Raw genomic sequence first — 6,684 nt, 5'->3', positions numbered from 1 at the left:
CACTTTTGTTTTAAAAGCACAAGAATATGTTTATAATATATGTTCAGATGTTATGCCTACAAAAATGTAGTGATATCTACATTTTCTTGTATTAAAATTATCAGTTTTTGGAAGTACGTTCTTATAATCACACACGTCAGCCTCTCTCTGGGTGATCAGGGTGGGGTGTGGTTGTGGGTGGGGCTGGGCTGCTCTCCTCTGTCCTGATTGGTGCTGCTGTACCTCATTTGTTTGATCACAGTGTCCTGAGTCTTGAGCGCCCCCTGCAGCTGCTCTATGTGTCTGACAGCCATCACACACACTCAGTGAGGCCACATTTCATTCCACATGTTCATGTGGAGCTATGAGATGGTTCTGTGATGAGATTATGATGAGATAGCAAACCCTTCATATGGATCATGTGTCCTGTGATTAAAGTACTGTGGTGCACCAGATTAATGGAAGTGGTCAGACATTCATTTAAAATTAAAATGACAAACAAGTGTGGTGTTTTGATGTGGTGCTTGTTCTGGCTGAAACAGCACAGATTTCCAGCTGTAAAATTACTCGATGCTGTGTGTCATAAATACAGACCTTGACTGACCTGTGCCACTAAAATAAAAATGAGTTCATGCTTGTGCTTCTCTGTTTTGATTTGTGGCCACGCCTCCCTCAGGGGGTGTGTGTTGTGTCTCATTCATCATACCAACTTGGTGGTTGTTATATCTTTATGTTGTGTCTTATTTAAGGCCTTTCTGTTTTCAGGACCGTTTGTTGGTCATTGGTGTTACGGTGGATGTTTTTACTACTATACTTTTATTTTCAGTTTCTTGTTTTTGTTCGTGTTGTTAAACTCTTCAGTCGGAGTCTCGTGTTTCTTTCCTCCTTTTTGTGTGCGCTCGTCGCCCATGACGAAGAGAGTAAAGAGGCTTGACCAGAACTTTATTTATGCCTCTGAGACAGAGAACTTCAAAATCCAAACTAATCTAAAATCCTCTACTGAAATCACTGGTAGTTAATTTATTCCGTAAAACACGTGTTCACATCACCGTCTTTCAGATCTACTTCAGAAAAGCGTTGACAGGAACACTGACGTCTCTATAACCGCTACCAATCTGTGCACGAGGACAGTCCGCGTGAGACTACACGTTTGCTCGTTCTAAATCAGAACACTTTTTAAAGTTCAGCAGGAAATTAAAGCCTCTGCTATGAACCACGTGACAAGACACCAATGGCATTTAGAGTTTATGTTCGACTGGTATCAAGAAATAAAACCATTGTCATGTCTGTGATGAAACTGATCATGAAGTAAACATAACCAAAACCACAAGGTGGTTGATTATACAGCTCCAGAAATCAGTGGAAAATAATGAGTTTGATGACTGAATTTGCACTGTGCTAAAGTAGGTGACTGATGGTTATTTCTCCATATGTAGGAGAGCATATCACCAAGTTCAAAGTACATTATTTCTTTACGTATTTGACTAAAATGCACCATCATACATGTTATACAGTATAAGAACTATATGTGTTAAATATTTATGTGAAGTGCCACATGAAATATTACATTGTATATGAAAGGGGCCCGTTATAAATGTTTTTATAACAATTTTATCAAGTTCAGGAATGTTGCTTTACAGAAGGTTTGCATCTGGTCAAGGTACATAAAGCACATCTTTGCCTTTTGCATTCACAGTAAATAATAATAAAACAAACAAAACACCAATAAAATTCTTTATTTAAATATAATCTCTAGAGGCTTGTATTACTAAAACATCAATAAAATGATCCAACCAGTTAAAAGGGTTTCAGATGTTGTGTGTGAGGGCACTGAGACTCAAAACACATACTGAGAAAACCAGACCTGACAACAAAGAGGAAAGTGACGTCCACACACACACACGAGACCAGAAAACATGTGAGGAACCAAAGTTTAACCCAAGTGAGAGTTTAATTCATGGTGGATAAATCCTAAACACACATCCTGTATCACAATGTAAAACAGCAGGCATAGGTCAAATGCTTTTATCCAAAGCAACTTACAATTATGACAGAAAACAAATTCAGCAATTGAGGGTTAAGGGCCTTGCTCAGGGGCCCAACAGTGACAATGTGGCAGTGGTGCAGCTTGAACCCACAACTTTACAATTACAAGTCAAGTATCGTAGCGCCAAGTTACCACTGCCCCAATAATAAACAAAATATCCAGTGAGACAAAGCAACAGGAACCGACGAAAGAAAGCTCAGTACTGCAGTGGGGCTGATCCCTGGTGACCAGAGGTAGTGTCCTCCTGAACCAGTGGAACAGTCCAGTTCGGTCATACTGACACTATAATAAAGTAATAGTGTATATACACTATATACTGACACTATAATAAAGTAATAGTGGTGGACCTGGTGTCATTAGTAACGGTAAGACAGTCCAGTTCTGTGATACTGATACTAAAGAGAATGATCCTGAGGTAGAACAAAGGGCGCGACGCGAGGAAAAGGCCTCAAGGGAAGCGAGCTGGCGTCAGGAACAGGCTGAGGGCTCGGGCACACCGAGCTCCCTTACCTAGCATCCTGCTAGCCAATGTCCAGTCTCTGGACAACAAGCTCGACGACCTACAGGCCAGGATAAAGTTCCAGAGGGACACTCGAGACTGCAACCTTCTCTGAGTCATGGCTGAACTCAGCGGTACCGAGCCACGCTATCAAGCCGGCTGAGTTCTTCTCAGTTCACCATATGAACAGGACGGCAGATTCGGGGAAGTCGAGAGGCAGTGGAGTGTGTGTGTGATGGTAAACAGCTGCTCGCCCTCAAGTTTCATCCTTTCTAGCTTCCTCGGGAGTTCACTTCGTTCATCATCAACACCGTGTACATCCCACCTCAGGCCAACATGGACACCACACTGTGGAAGCTTCATGAGGCTCTCACACAGTTTCAGGCACACCGGGACGCTGCACTTATCGTGGTTGGGGATTTCAACAGTGCTAACCTCAAACGTGCAGTGCCAAACTTTCATCAGCTCATAACCTTCCCCACCAGGGGAAATAGGACACTAGACCACTGCTACACCCCATACAAGGACAGCTATAAGGCACCAGCTCATCCACCGTTTGGTAAGTCGGACCACGCCGCCATCTTCCTCATACCGAAATATAAACAATCGGTGGTCGCTCTGGATGACGCAGACTGGGACATGTTCCGGCGCAGCACTGATGATGTCAGCAGGTTTACGAAGGCAGTAGTGGTGTTTATTGTGAAACTGGTGGACGACACGATACCAAGAACCATCAAGAAGTTTCCCAACCAGAATCCCTGGGTGGACAAAACCATCCGTGAGGCTCTGAACTCTCGCACTGCTGCCTACACCACAGGGATCATCAGCAGGAACATGGACGAGTACAAGTCTGCGGCATACGGAGAACGCAGGGCGGTGAAGGAGGAAACTAGAGACACAGTTCCAGCAGAGTGGCTCTAGATCCCTGTGGCAGGGACTACAGATGATCATGGACTACAGGAGCCCACCCTCCAGACTGATGAGTGCGGACGAGTCTCTGGCGAACGAGCTGAACACATTCTTCACTCGCTTGGAGGCTACATCTAGTAGCGCTAATGCTAGCAGCGCTAATGCTAGCAGCGCTAATGCTAACAGCGCTAGTGCTAATGGTACTATCTGTGTAGCCAACGGCGCATGCGCAGAGCCCACCATAGAACAGCGCCCTCTCATTATCGCGGAGAGTGACGTGAGGAGAGTGTTTAAAAGGGTGAATACCAGGAAGGCGATGGGACCAGACGGTATCTGTGGGAGAGTCCTCAAAGCCTGCGCAGATCAGCTAGCCCCGGTATTCACCGACATCTTCAATCTCTCCCTGACGCTCGGTATCGTCCCGTCCAGCTTCAAGCGATCCACCATCGTCCCCATCCCGAAGAAACCTCGACCCTCCGGCCTCAGTGACTACCACCCTGTTGCCCTCACATCAGTTGGGATGAAGTGCTTTGAAAAGCTAGTCAGAGACTTCATCACATCTTCACTGCCAGCCTCCATGGACCCACTGCAGTTTGCATACCGCCACAACCACTCCACTGATGACGCAATTGCACATCTGCTGTACACCACACTGACCCACCTGGACAAAGGGAGGGGTAATTATGTTAAAATGCTGTTTGTCGACTACAGTTCAGCATTTAACACCATCATCCCCTCCCTACTCACTACTAAGTTGGAGATTTAGGACTGCATACATCCCTGTGCGACTGGATCTCCAACTTCCTAACAGACAGACCACAATCAGTACGGGTGGGCAACTGTCTCATCCACCTTGTGGTCTCTTGTGATCTCAATGCTAGACTACTGCAACTCGCTACTTGCTAGTCTTCCTCTAAGAGCCATCAAACCTCTACAACTTGTCCAGATTGCAGCAGCATGACTGGTCTTCAATCTTCCAAAGTTCACACGTTACTCCACTGCTGCGCTCCCTTCATTGGCTCCGTGTAGCTGCATGCCAAAAATGCTTCAGGTCTCGTGGACGATAAGCATTGAGACTATTTTTCTGTCCTGGCTTCCAGATGGTGGAATGAACTCCCACTTGCTGTCTGGACAGCAGAGTCCCTTGCAGTCTTCAAACGCAGACTGAAGACCATCTATTTGCAGAATATTTAAAGGACAACCGACACTGCTCCCTTATTGACTGACTAATTTAGTACTTATTGTAGGGCATTGTAACAAACTCTAGCACTTATGGTTTATAGCACTTATCATTGTTTAAAATAGACCGTATGTATTTTGTACTTCTAGGTATCAGCATTCATCCCTGTATTTTAGTTCATTGGTATGTCTGATTCTAATCTACTGTACTAGGATATATTCTATGAGTAAACGACAAAGCACTTTTGTAAGTCGCTCTGGATAAAAGCGTCTTCTAAATTCCATAAATGTAAAAACTTGCTTATTGCACCTTAAATGTTCTTCTTGTCCTTTCATGCTCCACACAGGCAGTGCGAGCACACAGATGGGTAACACCAGCGCTCACACCAGGCTGCTGAACCAGAGCAACAGGAACGTGTGTGTCTTCCTCACCCAGGACAAACTGGAGGTGGACGCCTTCATTGCCAAGCTTGATGCCCCGGGCGGGGGGATGATGTCGTCACCACGGCCACCAACCCGGCCAGGCGGAATGGTGAGGTTCGGTTTCCGCGGTGACATTGCAGGCCTGCGTCTTGGCCTCACAAATGTCAGCTCCTGTGGAAGGAGAATGAGCATGTGTCTCTTTGTCGAGGATGATGAGAAGATCTGTTCTAAGCTTGTGTGTATATGTTCTGACCTCACCAACAACCATCATACTGTATGACGTTTAAAGGGTGGATCATTTGTACTGGGGATCAGCTGATCTGTGGATCATCTTCAGGGGTTTAGTGGGGTGTGCGGTGTGGCCTTCACAGTGAGGTGAAGTCATTTTTCATATGTTTCTTATATATATATATATATATATATATATATATATATATATATATATATATATATATATATATATATATATATATATTTATTATTATTATTATTATTATTATTATTATTATTAATATTATTATTTGAATTTTTCTCCAATCTTCTCATTGCTTTTGTGCTTGTACCATTTACTTTACTGACTAAACCAAGCTCTGGCCTGTGTGCATGTCCGTCCGTCTGTCCTCATCACTGTGTAGTTACGTTGCTATATATAGACACTGTTTCTGTACTCCAGCACACTAAATGTAAAATCAATCCAGCATAACTGTTACTGTGCAAAACCTCGAGGGTATTTTCATCTAAACTGTCTGAACCCTACAGGAACCACACACCCTTAATTTTCTTGAGTTGTTTAAATCAAAATGGTGTGGCTGTCCGGCTGCTTGTACAGTAGTCTACACCATGTGACCGTGTAATGTATGTGGAAGACATTAGGAAATAAATGATCTCTAGACACATTAACTCTTATTTACCGTCGCTTGTCTTGTTACTGACATGTCGGACGTCTCTCTACAGCAACATAACAGGGTTTTCTCTGGAGGAATTATATAGTGACTGCTGTCCCTTTGAGGAACTTGGACTCAGTAGTGGACCAAAAGTCCATCACACACACGACTTCATTTAAAAGCTTTTGACTGGTCACTTGTATTGTTTGTAATCAGTGTAATAAAAGCCAATACTATCACAGCCACTGCTACTGTTGTATAATGGAGTATGATTTCTATATAACGAACATAAATCGGTTCATGATCATATATGTGATTTTACAGCTTTTCTATTTCTTTATTTTGTCATTCCAGAGATCTGAAGACTGAGCTGAAGTTGAGGAGAAACAGAGTCAGCCATTTAAAATCTACCACACTATTAATAATAAGACTTATAATATCTAGCATACATTAACATTAACAACGATTAATATAAGAGAACCGAACACTGAGCGGTAAGCCGTCATTTCAACAACATTTCGTACTTTTCTTGAGCTAAATCAGGATGTTCTTTGGGTCGTGTAGCGCTAAAACGCTGTAAACGACGTTACAGTCACCAGTTCATCCCCACGCGTTTGACTGAACTGATATAATCTGTAGGGCGCACTGTCTCTCTCTAGTGATAAGAACAGGGTAATACAGGCGAGACGAGACAAGGCGTCAGTGGCCAAGAGGGATGTTTTTTCTTTTTAATCAGCTAAAGCTGTTGTGTGTCTACGGTGTGC

General features: G+C 43.6%; 1 long non-coding RNA gene across 1 annotated transcript; it reads left to right on the top strand.

Moving 5' to 3' along the window:
- The first annotated feature begins 4,202 nt into the window (after positions 1-4,202).
- On the top strand, positions 4,203-6,377 carry LOC145652936 (uncharacterized). The gene is made up of 3 exons (XR_014119220.1): positions 4,203-4,265; positions 4,961-5,145; positions 6,275-6,377. It is a non-coding gene; the product is annotated as an uncharacterized LOC145652936 (long non-coding RNA).
- The last annotated feature ends 307 nt before the right edge of the window (positions 6,378-6,684 follow it).

The sequence above is a fragment of the Electrophorus electricus genome, chromosome 21 (genome assembly GCF_041902795.1).
Source record: "Electrophorus electricus isolate QZ-2024a chromosome 21, ASM4190279v1, whole genome shotgun sequence".
In the NCBI taxonomy this organism is placed as follows: Eukaryota; Metazoa; Chordata; class Actinopteri; order Gymnotiformes; family Gymnotidae; genus Electrophorus; species Electrophorus electricus.
Note: the sequence above shows the minus strand (reverse complement) of the source record. Positions and strands in the feature narration are given on the sequence as shown.